Below are 16,667 nucleotides of genomic sequence, written 5' to 3' on the forward strand. Positions count from 1 at the left end.
AGAGTAAACCAGCAATCATGTATGAAATGATAGAATATTTATTCTGGCACATGTGGTCCAAGAAAGATTAAACTTCAGAAACCAATTTCAGAAAAAAAGAGTACACCCTTTGAGATTTTGTCCCTTGGAAACACTACCAGTTTCAGGGGAACTAAAGAGAGATCTATTTCATAATTTTTTTAAAATAAATTTCATGAAAGAGCTCTGTGCACCCTTTCTCAGATTCTGATTTTGTGGCCATTTTTCCTTTTACAAGGCATTCTGGAGGCATGTTTCGGGTTAGGTAATAATGCAACAAAGATTTATTAAGCTCAGAAGAAGGAAGTTACCGATAGGAAAGTGGAGCCCAGGGGGCCAGTCAGTGCTCGCTAATTGCTAGAATTCTGGAGCACTGGATAGGAACAAAGAGTTTTATATTCTACTTCCAACCACAGGTCAATGCCAAAGATATGGCCTCAAAATGCCTTGTTGAGTCTATATTGTTATCTAAAATCCAAGAAAAAGGTAGTTCAGGGTCATACTTATCTTCAGTGCTTAATGTAAGAGGAAAAGAAATAAAATAGTGCGTCCTCCACCTAATGACATGACCCAGGAAACCCTCTGCCCTTTTTATACTCTCTGCTGTCTCTATGCACCTCTTCCAAGGATGCCAGTGTGTTCATCAGGTGGTGGCTGGTGGTTTAGTCACCAAGAATCTGCATTGCAGGCAGATTCTTTACCATTGAGCCGCCAGGGAGCCTCTAGACAGAGCACTGCACTCTGACAACAAGAAAGAAAGTGAAGTCGCCCAGTCTTGTCTGACTCTTTGCGACCCCATGGGCTGTAGCCTACCAGGCTCCTCCGTCCATGGGATTTTCCAGGCAAGAGTACTGGAGTGGGTTGCCATTTCCTTCTCCAGGGGATCTTCCCCACCCAGGGATTGAACCCAAGTCTCCTGCACTGCAGACAGACGCTTTACCCTCTGAGCCACCAGGGAAGCACTATGACAGGAAGGTGTGTAAATCAGAAGAGTTAGGATCCTTCTGTGTTGTTCTTGGGTTAGCATAATGCCCTGGGGCTTTTGAGAGAATTATTGTGTCTTCTTGTCCCTAGAACCAGGGCAAAGTGCTATCCTGGTTACGTTTCCCTTTAATGTAAATGCAATCATTTCCAGTCCTTTCAGAGAGCCCTGGGGTGCTTCATCCCTTTTTCTGCCCGATTTCATAAAGCTAGGATGCTCTGATCAATTTTAATGGTTTTGTTTTGCATTTCTAGAAGTTTTACTGCATTTTTCTTGATCTACCCATTTATTTTCCTAGCATTCCACCCTTATTGAGTCTTTCCTTTTAACCATTTCTTTAACAATTTTAAACTTATTTGAATTAGTAGTACTAAACAAACCTACTGGGTTTGCTTGCTAACTCTTTGTGGGGAGCAGATTCTTTTTTTCCAGTGATCTATACACTTTGTGAAATCATCTTTTCTAGACATTCTTCTTCTGTAGGAGTCCAGTGTGCTGGGTGGGTGACAAGTTTCTAGGGAGGATTTTTGAATGTGTGTCTGACAGGTGCCTGAGTGGTATCTCTGATCTGGGACCGTTTTGATGTTACTGGCTTTCCTCTGGAAGATTCCAGCGCAGTGAGGATGTGTCAGCTTCATTTCCACACCCACACATAGGACAGGTGTGGAGTTTTTATTTTGTACAAGACCAGGTTTGTTTTATTTGCATTTTCTCTACCAGATCTCTGCAAAAAAAAAAAAAAAAAAAGTTGCTTTCCTGTGTTTCTTGGCCACAGGGTTGAGTTTTCTGAACCACTTTCTCCAGGGCCCTCATTTCAGCAGAGTCTCAACTTTTAGCTCTCTTCCTTGTACCAAAACCACATTTCCTAAACCCATTTGGCACTCCTGGATGCTCCTGAAGCTGTGAGTGGGAGCTGAGCAGGGTATAAAATCAACCCAGTCTCCTGCAGCATCCAGGTCTGAGTTGATTTGTATTTGTGTGAGCTCGTGGAATTCCTTTTTACACAGCATTCGCCTCCTGCAAGTGAGGATGCAGTGAAACAGCATAGAGAGTGTTGTCCAAGGGGTGATTATTGCCATGGAGATGTGGGAGTGACTTTATTTAAGGTCCTGGTGGAGCCGGCCCTGGGCTTTACTCATATTGACTGGTGAGAGGGGAACCAGGGAAGGGAAACTGGTGAGGTGGGGAGCTGGCAGCAAGCCTGGGGTGGTTCAGGTGGTGATTATAACTGCAGTGGCAGCAGATGGGTGCCCCAACAGAGGCCTGATTTGGGGTGGGTAGAACGACAGGGCCACTTAATTCTTTCCGGAGAAATAGGAAAAGGCCTCTATTTCCTGCATCTATATATGTATCCTTACAGGGAGAAGTGATAACATTCAGGATGCACATGCCCCAGTGTAAACATCTAAGAAAATAAGCTAATGGGATAGAGGGTGAGTTAGGATCCAGTGTGAACGTCCCAGGATGTGCCATGTTTATTCCAAGAACAGCCAGTGTTTACTATTAACCATGATCTTAAAATATTTAATATACCCTCCAGGTGTATGTGTGTGCATGTGCATGTATATACAGTGAAAGTGTACATATATAACGTATATCTACACATATGTGTATATATCTGTATGGGCTTCCATGGTGGCTCAGTGATAAAGAATCTGCCTGCCAATGCAGGAGATGCAGGTTCAGGAAGGATCTTCCTGGGTCGGAAAGATCCCCTGAAGAAGGAATTGGAAACCCACTCCACCCCCCCCCCCCCCCCGGAAAATCCCATGGACAGAGGAGCTTGGAGGGCTACAGTTCACAGGGTCATAAAAGAGTCGGATACAACTTAGCAACTAAACAACAACAACAACATATATCGATACCTCTCTGTTTGTGTATGTATACACACTATGAGATGTTTAAGTATCTTTGGTGGTAATGAACCTTTAGTAAAGGTGAAGGAAACTTCACTCAATCAAAAAATAGTTGTGACTTGCTAGCATTTCCAGAAGTGACTAAAAATACCAGGGTTCCTATCTTCCTGGAATTTATATTCTAGTACAGAAAGGCGGGTGCAGGAGGACCGAGAGGAGCTGTGCCACGTTCAAGGTCAGGAGGGGCAGCTGTGAGGAGATACCTCTTGTCCAAGGTAAGGAGCAGTGGCTGCGCTTTGCTGGAGCAGCTGTGCAGAGATACCCCACGTCCAAGGTAAGAGAAACCCAAGTAAGATGGTAGGTGTTGCGAGAGGCATCAGAGGGCAGACACACTGAAACCATAATCACAGAAAACTTGTCAGTCTAATCACACGAACCGCAGCCTTGTCTAACTCAATGAAACTAAGCCATGCCGTGTGGGGACACCCAAGATGGGCGGGTCATGGTGGAGAGGTCTGACAGAATGTGGTCCACTGGAGAGGGGAATGGCAAACCACTTCAGTATTCTTGCCTTGAGAACCCCATGAACAGTATGAAAAGGCAAAATGATAGGATACTGAAAGAGGAACTCCCCAAGTCAGTAGGTGCCCAATATGCTACTGGAGATCAGTGGAGAAATAACTCCAGAAAGAATGAATGGATGGAGCCAAAGCAAAAACAATACCCAGCTGTTGATGTGACTGGTGATAGAAGCAAGGTCCAATGCTGTAAAGAGCAATATTGCCTAGAAACCTGGAATGTTAGGTCTATGAATCAAGGCAAATTGGAAGTGGTCAAACAGGAGATGGCAAGAGTGAACGTCGACATTCTAGGAAACAGCAAACTAAAATGGACTGGAGGGCAGGAATCCCTTAGAAGAAATGGAGTAGCCATAATGGTCAACAAAAGAGTCTGAAATGCAGTACTTGGATGCAATTTCAAAAACGACAGAATGATCTCTGTTCGTTTCCAAGGCAAACAATTCAATATCACAGTAATCCAAGTCTATGCCCCAACAAGTAATGCTGAAGAAGCTGAAGTTGAACGGTTCTATGAAGACCTACAAGACCTTTTAGAACTGCTGCTGCTGCTGCTAAGTCGCTTCAGTCGTGTCCGACTGTGTGCGACCCCACAGATGGCAGCCCACCAGGCTCCGCTGCCCTGGGATTCTCCAGGCAAGCACACTGGAGTGGGTTGCCATTTCCTTATCCAATGCATGAAAGTGAAAAGTGAAAGGGAAGTCGCTCAGTCGTGTCCGACTCCTAGTGACCCTATGGACTGCAGCCCACCAGGATCCTCCGCCGATGGGACTCTCCAGGCAAGAGCACTGAAGTGGGGTGCCATTGCCTTTTAGAACTAACACCCCAAAAAGATGTCCTTTTCATTATAGGGGCTACTGCTGCTGCTAAGTCACTTCAGTTGTGTCCGACTCTGTGTGACCCCATAGATGGCAGCCCACCAGGCTCCCCCGTCCCTGGGATTCTCTAGGCAAGAACACTGGAGTGGGTAGCCATTTCCTTCCCCAATGCATGAAAGTGAAAAGTGAAAGTGAAGTTGCTCAGTCGTGCCCAACCCTCAGCGACCCCATGGACTGCAGCCTACCGGGCTCCTCTGTCCATAGGATTTTCCAGGCAAGAGTACTGGAGTGGGGTGCCATTGCCTTTATAGGGGACTGGAATGCAAAAGTAGGAAGTCAAGAAACACCTGGGGTAACAGGCAAAATTGACCTTGGAATACGGAATGAAGCAGGGCAAAGGCTAATAGAGTTTTGCCAAGAGAACGCACTGGTCATAGCAAACACCCCCTTCCAACAACACAAGAGAAGACTCTACACATGGATATCACCAGATGGTCAACACTGAAATCAGATTGATTATATTCTTTGCAGCCAAAGATGGAGAAGCTCTATACAGTCAGCAAAAACAAGACATGGAGCTGACTGTGGCTCAGATCATGAACTCCTTATTGCCAAATTCAGACTTAAATTGAAGAAAGTGGGGAAAACCACTAGATCATTCAGGTATGACCTAAATCAAATCCCTTATGATTATACAGTGGAAGTGAGAAATAGATTTAAGGGACTAGATCTGATAGACAGCCTGATGAACTATGGACGGAGGTTCGTGACATTGTACAGGAGACAGGGATCAAGACCATCCCCATGGAAAAGAAATGCAAAAAAGCAAAATGGCTGTCTGAGGAGGCCTTACAAATAGCTGTGAAAAGAAGAGAAGTGAAAAGCAAAGGAGAAAAGGAAAGATATAAGCATCTGAATGCAGAGTTCCAAAGAATAGCAAGAAGAGATAAGAAAGCCTTCTTCAGCGATCAATGCAAAAATAGAGGAAAACAACAGAATGGGAAAGACTAGAGATCTCTTCAAGCAAATTAGAGATACCAAGGGAACATTTCATGCAAAGATGGGCTTGATAAAGGACAGAAATGGTATGGACCTAATAGAAGCAGAAGATATTAAGAAGAGGTGACAAGAATACACAGAAGAACTGTACCAAAAGATCTTCATGACCCAGATAATCACGATGGTGTGATCACTCACCTAGAGCCAGACATCCTGGAATGTGAAGTCAAGTGGGCCTTAGAAAGCATCACTACGAACAAAGCTAGTGGAGGGGATGGAATTCCAGTTGAGCTATTTCAATTCCTGGAAGATGATGCTGTGAAAGTGCTGCACTCAATATGCCAGCAAATTTGGAAAACTCAGCAGTGGCCACAGGACTGGAAAAGGTCAGTTTTCATTCCAATCCCAAAGAAAGGCAATGCCAAAGAAGGCTCAAACTACCACACAGTTGCACTCATCTCACACGCTAGTAAAGTAATGCTCAAAATTCTCCAAGCCAGGCTTCAGCAATATGTGAACCATAAACTTCCAGATGTTCAAGCTGGTTTTAGAAAAGGCAGAGGAACCAGAGATCAAATTGCCAACATCTGCTGGATCATGGAAAAAGGAAGAGAGTTCCAGTAAAACATCTATTTATGCTTTACTGACTATGCCAAAGCCTTCGACTGTGTGGATCACAAAAAACTGTGGAAAATTCTGAAAGAGATGGGAATACCAGACCACCTGACCTGCCGCTTGAGAAACCTATATGCAGGTCAGGAAGCAACAGTTAGAGCTGGACATGAAACAACAGACTGGTTCCAGATAGGGAAAGAGTATGTCAAGGCTGTATACTGTCACCCTGCTTATTTAACTTATATGCGGAGTACATCATGAGAAACACAGGGCTGGAAGAAGCACAAGCTGGAATCAAGATTGCCGGGAGAAATATCAATAACCTCAGATATGCAGATGACACCACCCTTATGGCAGAAAGTGAAGAGGAACTAAACAGCCTCTTGATGAAAGTGAAAGAGGAGAGTGAAAATGTTGGCTTACAGCTCAACATTCAGAAAACGAAGATCATGGCAATTGGTCCCATCACTTCATGGGAAATAGATGGGGAAACACTGGAAACAGTGTCAGACTTTATTTTTCTGGGCTCCAAAATCGGTGCAGATGGTGACTGCAGCCATGAAATTAAAAGACGCTTACTCTTTGGAAGGAAAGTTATGACCAACCTAGATAGCATATTCAAAAGCAGAGACATTACTTTGCCAATGAAGGTCCTTCTAGTCAAGGCTATGTTTTTTCCAGTAGTCATGTATGGATGTGAGAGTTGGACTGTGAAGAAAGCTGAGTGCCGAAGAATTGATGCTTTTGAACTGTGGTGTTGGAGAAGACTCTTGAGAATCCCTTGGACTGCGAGGAGATCCAACCAGTCCATTCTGAAGGAGATCAGCCCTGGGATTTCTTTGGAAGGAATGATGCTAAAGCTGAAACTCCAGTACTTTGGCCACCTCATGCGAAGAGTTGACTCATTGGAAAAGACCCTGATGCTGGGAGGGATTGGGGTCAGGAGGAGAAGGGGACGACAGAGGCTGAGATGGCTGGATGGCATCACCGACTCGATGGACGTGAGTTTGGGTGAACCTCGGGAGTTGGTGATGGACAGGGAGGCCTGGTGTGCTGCAGTTCATGGGGTCACAAAGAGTTGGACATGACTGAGCGACTGAACTGAACTGAACTGACAGAAAGGCAGACAGTTAATCACATAAGTTAGCAACACATAAAGTTTGTTAGATGGAGGTAAGTAGGATAAAGGAAAACAAAACCAGTGAGAGGGGGTCCTGGGGTGTTGGTGGTGGGCGTCTGTACTTTAAATAAAGTGCGGAGGGAAGAGATATTGTTGGGGAGGGGAAGCTGAGTGGTAATTTTTAAAATGTAAGATTATAGCAACTGTGAAAATCAGTCTGGTGTTGAGCTGTGACCATCAGTCCTCCGCTCACACTGGACAGTCTGCAGCACTGCTGAACAGTCGGGGGGCAGTGCTAAGAGCATGAACCACCAAGAGCCAACCACAAAGTGCCTGGCTTTGAATCTTGTCTACTAGTTGAAGCACCTGAAGCAAATTTCATAATCTTTTATAGCTCTGCTTTCTAGTGGGTGTACTATGGAAAAAGTAGTAGCTATGGTACAGGGTGTTTTAAGAGAAATGAGTTAACTTGTACCAAGAACAGCATCTGAAACACAATCAGTCCTCGGCAAATGTTACATATTATCCTAAGGAGCAAACTCATTCTGCTCTTCTAGCCATTCCTTCTCTCCGGCACACTATCTTTATTGACAAATGATACTTGCTTAAACAAATAACGCAACTTTCTGCCCCTTAAGAATAATCTGGAGGCTGTAAAAGATAATATATGGGGAGAACCTCTAAGCCCTGGGAAAAAAGTTCTTATTCCCCAGAGGTTAAGTGCAAGAGAAATGTCTGGATTTCTGTATCTTCTAAAATTTTACTTCTATGGGTATTATTTGACAGTCTATCAGTCTGTCTTTATTTATAGGAAATATTTTAGTAAATAAAAAATTATTATAAGCCAGAATATATATTGTTGATGTTCAGGCACTCAATTGTGTCCAACTCTTTGTGACTCCATAGACTCAGGATGCCAGGTTCTCTCTCCTTCACCATCTCCTGGAGCTTGCTCAAACTCATGTCCATGATGGTCGGGAATTCCATCCAACCATCTCGTCCTCTGCCATTCCCTTCTCCTCCTGCCTTCAATCTTTCCCAGCATCAGAGTCTTTTCTAATGAGTCAACTCTTTGCATCAGGTAGCCAAACTATTGGAGATTCAGTTTTAGCATCAGTCCTTCCAATGAATATTCAGGATTGATTTCCTTTATGATTGACAGGCTAGATCTCCTTATGGTCCAAGTGACTCTCAAGAGTCTTCTCCAACACCACAGTTCAAAAGCATCAGTTCTTTGGTGTACAGCCTTCTTTATGGTCCAACTCTCACATCCATACATGACTATTGGAAAAACCATAGCTTTGACTATACGGACCTTTGTTGGCATGAACAGTATGAAAAAGCAAAAAGATATGACACTGAGATATGAACTCCCCAGGTCAGTAGGTACCCAATATGCTACTGGAGAAGAACAGAGAAATAGTTTCAGAAGGAATGAAGAGGCTGAGCCAAAGTGGAAACAGTGACCAGCTGGGGATGTGTCTGGTAGTGAAAGTAAAGTCCAATGCTGTAAAGAATAATATTGCATAGGAACCTGGAATGTTAGGTCCATGAATCAAGGTAAATTGGATGTGGTCAAACAGGAGATGGCAAGAGTGAACATCAACATTTTAGGAATCAGTGAATTAAAATGGACTGGAATGGGTAAGTTTAATTCAGATGACCATTATATCCACTACTGCAGGCAAGAATCCCTTAGAAGAAAGGGAGTAGCCCTCATAGTCAACAAAAGAGTCCAAAATGCAGTACTTGGGTACAGTCTCAGAAATGACAGAATGATCTCTGTTAATTTCCAAGGCTAACCCAGTAATCAATATCACAGTAATCCATGTCTATGCCCCAACCACAAATGCTGAGGAAGCTGAACGGTTCTATGAAGACCTACAAGACCTTTTAGAACTAACACTAAAAAATAGATGTCCTTTTCATCACAGAGGACTGGAATGCAAAAATAGGATGTCAAGAGATACCTGGAGTAACAGGCAAGTTTGGCCTTGGAGTACAAGATGCAGCAGGGCAAAGGCTAACAGAATTTTGCCAAGAGAACGCAGTGGTCATAGGAAACACCCTCTTCCAACAACACAAGAGACAACTGTACACATGGACATTACCAGATAGTCAATACAGAAATCAGATTGGTTATATTCTTTGTAGCTGAAGATGGAGAAGCTCTATAGAGTCAGCAAAAACAAGATTGGGAGCTGACTATGGATCAGATCATGAACTCCTTATTGCAAAATTCAGACTTAAATTGAAGAAACTAGGGAAAACCAACTAGGCCATTCAGGTATGACCAAAATCAAATCCTTTACAATCATGCAGGGAAAGTGACAAATAGATTCAAGGGATTAGATCTGATAGACAGAGTGCCTGAAGAATATCTTTATAATGTATATAAATAATATTTGTCATGCCTTCGATTCATTTGTAAATTAGAACTTAATTTTTTATCTCCATCTGACCCACATCAGTAGAGGATTTTTAGAGTCTGTCTTACAATCTGTAATATACAGCATAAAAGGAAGCTGAGAATGTGTGATTGGCTCAGAAGCTACGTTACCACTGTAGGCTTCTCCACTTGCACTGCATCTGTAGTGTGAGAATCACTAAATCATCTGTCTATGAATACGCTGATTCAACGTATGCTTGAGTTTGCAAAAATTAAACCCTTCGCAGTAGCACAACTACTGTCAAATAAAATGTGGTCGAGTTTGCATAATGGGACTTGTGATTGAAAGAAGGCAAAACACAGAAAGCAGTTAGCAAAAATTGGGGAAACTTATGGTTTCCGACCAGAGGTGTTTGCATGTGTGTGTATGGGGGTGTGCACGTGTGTGCACAGGCGTGTGTGTGTTTCAAAGCATAGTATGTGAAAACCAAGGAAGTCTAAGATATCTTGCAAGAGTCTCTGAAGGATCCTGTGATGTGAGAGAAAAGTAGGCAGTTCCTGTCTCAGTCAGAACAACTCTCATTTTGTATGTCTTACACGCTGGGCTTCCAAGTAGAAATTTCTTTTGGACAAAATGATTTTAGGGACTAAATGTTTGAAAGCCACTGGTGTAAGCCAAGCCTTTCATTGCTACTCTGTTTTGTCCACTACTGAATGATCAGTACCTAGCACAGTACCTGGCACCCAGAAGAAATGCAATAAATATGCAGTGAGTGACTAAGAGGAGATGGAAACATGCATGCAAGCCATTTGGTGGGAGGCTCGTATGGTTCAAGATGGGCTTTAACCAAGACAAATAATCAGTTATATTATTTTAAAAATAGAGAAGACACTTTGGGATTCTAGATGAGGCTTTAATGACAGCTCAATTGGGTTATGTTGGTAGAATTGAAGAGAAGGGGAACAGAAGAGGTAGAGTAGACTGGATTGGCAACTGCTTTGGTGTGAAAATGAAGGAGATGGATTTTACTAAAAGATTTTTGAGCCTTAAGCTAAGAGAAAGGCAGTAAATATGGGATGGACATATTGGGTCCAAGAAGTGGTGGGGAAAAAAGATGAAACTGACCATGAGACCTGGCAGCAAGGAAATCTTTGAAAGAACAGTTTCTTTTATAGGAACTTGCTTATATTTGCTCTCTGCAGTTCAAAGACTCAGAGTGGGGAGCTCAGCCGCACCCTGGTTTCCAGGAGAAATCCTGGCCTCAAATGCGAGGGAAAACAGTTTGAGCTGAGCACACTGACACTCGGAATCAAGTCACATTGCTGTTGAGGTCCCTTGTCTTGTGTCCTCCATGATGACTGGACCCGTGCTTCATCACCAACACGTCCATTCTGCAAGTTGCCTTGATTCTGGTGTATGGATTTCTGTGTTATAGTCTATCCTTGAATCTTCACTGAAGTGCCTTTGCCTAAGGTTCACCTCCTGCCTTGGTTCCCCTGACCCCCAGAATAGGGCACTAGCCTTCCTCTTCTAGAGCCATCTTGGAACTGGCTTTTGATAACTGGGGCTCAGAGCTCTGCTCAGAGAATCCCCTCATGCTAGCTGTTGGAATCTCTGAATGTGGCCTGTTTCTGGATATTTGCATGCCTTGTTTATTTGTTAGGGCATCCTGATCATTCATGATAGAACTCTCTGCTGGAAGTGTCTGCTTAAACTGAACTGCCATTTCCAGGTAATGTTTTCTGCCTAGCAGTCTGGAGTTTTACTAGAAATAGCCTCAGAATCTGAGCCTGCAATGACTCCTGACCCCGGTGGGTCTGTTTCCAGGATTCATCGTCCCTTACTTTACATCCTACTTACTGTGTTGAACTGATTCATTTTTCAAAGGCACCAAGTTCTTTCTTGCTTCAGATCTTTATAGATTGGTCTGTTCTAAAGGGTCATTCTACAGGCTATGGAACAACCGGCTATTTTTTTGCCACCATGTCAGAAAAGCCTTCCTGACCACGGTACCCCAGTAGGTAATCTTCCCTTGCTTTCACCCAGCAGTCTACCTGTTCATCTCCTTTGTAGCATACCTTGTTATTTCCAAGTATTTTTTGTTCACCTGTTACTTAATTGTCTTCCCTGCTAGATTGTAAAATCCAAGTTACAATTGTGTTTCTTGCACCAAGTATAATGATGCTCCAAAAGAATTTGCTGAGTGAATAAATGTGCCCTGTGTATGACATAAAAGGAGGTAATTGAAAGCAAAAGCCAGTTTTTAGGGGTTGGGGTTATGGTTGGAGAGAGAATAAGCTATGGAAAACCAAATACTGATAGCTCAAGAAATTAGGATCAAGAGAGGAGATAATTTGAGGAAATAACAGGGCTGATGAAAGTTCACTTTAGAATGGAGTCCATCTAAGCTTGTTAGAGATAACAGGAAAAGGGCCCCAAAGTGTGAGAAGAATTAAAGGAGAAGATAGTTTTGTTTGCTTAAGTGAAGTTGGGAATTGAAAAAGGAAAAGATTCATTCATTCATTCATAAATGGTAATAGATCCATTTACCAAAAATCAAAATAACTTGTGGAATCTATGTGTTGAAGATGAAGCTAAAGTTGTGAATGGGCTGAGACTCAATCAGTTCAGTTCAGTTGCTCAGTCGTGTCCGACTCTTTGCGACCCCGTTAATCTCAGCACACCAGGCCTCCCTGTCTATCACCAACTCCCGGAGTTCACTCAGACTCACGTCCATCGAGTCAGTGGTGCTATCCAGCCATCTCATCCTCTGTCGTCCCCTTCTCCTCCTGCCCCCAATCCCTCCCAGCATCAGAGTCTTTTCCAATGAGTCAGCTCTTCACATAAGGTGGCCAAAGTACTGGCGTTTCAGCTTTAGCATCAATCCTTCTGAAGAAATCCCAGGGCTGATCTCCTTCAGAATGGACTGGTTGGATCTCCTCGCAGTCCAAGGGACTCTCAAGAGTCTTAATAAAGATGTATGAAAGAATCGTCAGACAGTAACGGCCCAGCTGAGGTTGGAGAACATGACTTTGAAGTTTCCTCAGACAGTCAGGGTTTATGCTATTTCTTTAGAAAAACAAATTGCTTTTGAACTAGAGAAGTTCACAGGATAGAGGCTCTGGAGTTGCAATTCAATCTCAGTGACTTTACCCTTTCTTTTTAACCTAAGGTTTTTAGTCACCTGTGGGTTTTTCTTTTTGCAATATTTTATTAGTCTAAAATAAGCTGATAGCATATTTTATGGGTAATTTAGCAGATAATTGGGATAAAGGGAAAGGTTATTGAAGAGAGAAAAGGAAAAAAGCACAGTAATATTTTTTATTGTATAGCACCAGATTCGTATTTTATCTCAGATTTTTTTCCCCTCCTGCTAGGATTAAATCTTCTTTGTATGGTCAATTATACTTAGGAGATAAAATAAAAAAGAAATTAAAAGTGTTATTCAACTTGATGACTTGATTCTCACTTGACTGATAGAGTAAGTATAATAAAGTGTATATGCCTTGGGGCCTCAGCTTCTTCATTTCTATACAGAATGTGATAGTAATGAACTACTTTAGGTTGCTAGGAGGAAAATAAACAGTCTGATCGTAAAGGATTGGCTAAATATTAAATGCTATACAAATACCTTTGGAGTGCTATTCAGGAAGGACTCATGACCTTTTAGATAAAGTTTATTAAATTTCCAAGGGAAGAAAATAAATGAATAACAAAGCAGGCATTGCAGTTGGAAATCAGTCCCCTGATACTTTCCTGATAAGTAGACTGGTTTTCAGTCAGACTTTCCTTTTGAAGAAATGCAAACACTTTAGTAACGTGAGCTTGCAAATAGTTCTAGTCTCATGAAGCAAGAGGCCATTTTTCCAAAGAAGGAAGCTTGAGCCAGTAGTATAAGTGACTTGATAAGGATCAGCAATATGGCAGGAGAGAGGGGAAACTTACATCAGCACCTACTTCGGTAGGTAGAGTCACATACCCCGTGATTCAGCCAGAGCTGCACTAAGAACACCTTCTGGAACCTAATAGGTGCTCCATGAATGTTTGTTGCTTGATAGAATGTTGTTTCCAGAATGTACAGCCTGCTAATCTGCTGTACAGTCTGCTAATCGGTGTGAACTATGCTCTGATTTCCTCTCCAGCAGATTTGTTCATGACTCTGAGTTTCATATGGGTTTGAGGACTGGAATTCTGAGGTTACATCCCAGAAACATGGTGAGCAGGGATGTAAGTAGAATGGCAAGCAGTCCCCTCCTGAGTGCTCCATGTTATCATTTGCAGAGTACTTATTTTTTACAAATATTTTTTGATTTGGACCATTTCTGAGGTCTTTATTGTTACAGCATTGCTTCTGTGTCACGTTTCAGTCTTTGGACCAGGAGCCGTGCGGAACCTTAGATCCCTACTCAGGGATGGAATCTGTGCCCCCTGCATTGGAAGGTGAAGGTAACCCCTGCACCCCTGGGAAGTTCCTGCAGAATACTTTTATATTCATTTTCTCTTGATTCCATGAGGTAAGGAGGATAAGCATTAGTCCCACTTTTCTCAAGGAGAAACTGAAACCTCACAGATTATGCCCTGACCTAATATGTTATGATTCGTACTTTGCTAGAAATTAGTTTGGCCAGAAATGAGGTCTCCTGATTCATATCTTTGTGTTCTTTTTTTCCCCTCAAAAGATCATCTGATAAAAACAAATGAGTACATAAATAAAATTTGAGGGTCAGTCCTTTGTTAAAACTTTGGATTAAAACACTGAGAGCTTCTGTTAAGTAAAAATAAATTCCCTAGAAGAGGCCTATTATTAATACTCATAGAATATTATGTTATAGTAGCCAAAATAATAACAATAGCAAATACTCTGCCAGACAGCCTCAAAATGCCTTACAGATATTAACTGATTTAGTTTGCACAATGACTCTGTGATGTGGGTACCACAAATACTCCTTAGTCTCACATCTATTTAGTTTAGCAAGTGTGGATAGCAAAGTTGGATAACAAGGCATATTACACTGTTTAAAACGATTTGGTTCCTGGTTTTCAGACGGCAGGTAGTGGGAGTTTCCGTGTGTGTATGTGCTTGGTTGCTCAGTTGTGTCCGATTCTTTGCAATCTCGTAGATTATAACTTTCCAGGCTCCTTGGTCCATGGGATTTTCCAGGCAAGAATACTGGAGTGGGTTGCCAGTCCCTTCTCCAGTGCGTTTCCATAGCAAGGGACTTACTCAAATTTTTTCACTTCCTAAATTTAAATAACAAGGATGTCTATGCTATTATATCTGCTTTATACTAGAGGAAACCGAGGCCGGGAAAAGTGAAGTAACTTGCCTACGGCTATCCAGCTTCTCTTTCACTAGGACCCCTAGTTGTGTCCCAGAAATTTTAGGACCTTAAGTTTTGAATGGAAAAGAGAAGGACAAAGTTAGAACCTAGAATGTTAGAATATGGTTGTGGGGGTGGGTGGGGTGGAAGAACGGCTCTGGTGATGCAGGTGGGTGAGTTTAGGCCTAATGATATCCGCTTACCAATGATTTTACTTTGAAACCTGGCAAGCAAAAGCCTGACTTATTTCTAAAATATCTGATGTTCAGAATCCTATTTATCTTAATGTTATTAGAAAAGGGATGAACTCAGCTGGAATCAGTGTTAACTCCCTTGGCTTCTTTCTATGTGTCTGTCTGGAATTGGAGGTTTGAGATACATGCTGAATAAGTTCTGCTTCGTTCAGCAAGTTGTACAAGAAAAAAAAAAATTATTAGTGCTCTGTTTCCTAATGATACTCACTGGGCATTATTGCCAAGAGATGTTCCCTAAGAAAACAGTTTTATAGTCAAAGAGGCTTAGAAATCACATTATACAGCACCCACAAAGTATTGCATATTAGCATCTTAAAGGCATTCAGAAGTTCTGCAGGAATGAAGTCTGTTTAATTTTGCTTAACCAAGCATTTTTTTCAGACTATCTGATCAAAAAAATTTGGAAGGGGTTTCATTGTCATTTCATTTGCATAATATCTATTAATATTCCATGGAACAAACCTTAGGAAATCTCAAAAAAATCTTTCACCAAGGTAGATATTTTATGGAAAATCAGACCACTGCTTAGTTGAGATGATAATGTACAACCTATTTCTAGGAAGATAGAGCTACTTCCACATTTCCACGGCAACGTGCTTCTGTGGGCACAAGTTTCTTTTATGCACATCACATCATTTGCCTCTTAAAACCGCTGTGAGATAAAGTAGGGCAGCTAAACTTATTCCACTTGACATAAGAATGTGGCTCGAAAATGTAGAAGTCACTCTAGCTCCTCAGATACCCAGAGCTGTGCTGATGGCTGTTGCTTTGTTCCACAAATGTGTTGAATCATTTAGGGGTGCTGGGGCTTTGAGTTTTATTTTTCATCGTGGTGATTGCTTTTGCTTGATCTAACAACCTCCTTTGCAGTGGTTCCCATTAATGGTCTTAGGAAGATGTCTGACTGATGTGGAAAGAGACATTAATGGCTATGGAACTGAAAATAGAAAAAGAAACACTAGGAGAAAACAGAGGTAGTCATGTGTGTTCTAGCAGTTGAAATAACACTAAAGCATGAAAAAAATGATAGAGATTGGTCATTGTGAAGTTGTGTTTACTTTCGCAAAAATTTCTGAACATGGAGCAATAACCCAGAAGCCAATGAATCTATAAATATGTTTTTCAAGCAGCCAGGATTAGTTGTTGTTGTTCAGTTGCTATGTCTTCTCCAACTCTTCGTGACCCCATGGGCTATAGCACACCAGGCCTCCCTGTATCTTACCATCTCTTGGAGTTCACCCAAGTTCTTGTCCATTGAATCGGTGATGCCATCCAACCTCTCATCCTCTGCTATCCTCTTCTCCTTTTGCCCTCAATCTTTCCCAGCATCAGGGTCTTTTCCAGCGAGTTGGTTCTAGGCTAAAATATTAGAGCTTCAGCTTCAGCATCAGTCCTTCCAGTGATTATTCAGGGTTGATTTCCTTTAGGATTGACTGGTTTGATCTCCTTGCTGTCCAAGGGACTCTCTAGAGTCTTCTCCAGCACCACAATTCAAAAGCATAAATTCTTTGGTGTTTAGCCTTCTTTATGATCCAATTCACATCCATACATGACTACTGGAAAAACCATAGCTTTGACTAGATGGACCTTTGTTGGCAAAGTGATGTCTCTGCTTTTTAAAATGCTGTCTAGGTTTGAATGACTGAATTAGGATTTGAGTCCAGCACCACTCAAAGCCTAGGTGCTTGACCACAAGCCAAGGAGTACTGAACTGAA

Source organism: Bos indicus, chromosome 4 (assembly GCF_029378745.1).
Source record: "Bos indicus isolate NIAB-ARS_2022 breed Sahiwal x Tharparkar chromosome 4, NIAB-ARS_B.indTharparkar_mat_pri_1.0, whole genome shotgun sequence".
Classification (NCBI taxonomy): Eukaryota; Metazoa; Chordata; class Mammalia; order Artiodactyla; family Bovidae; genus Bos; species Bos indicus.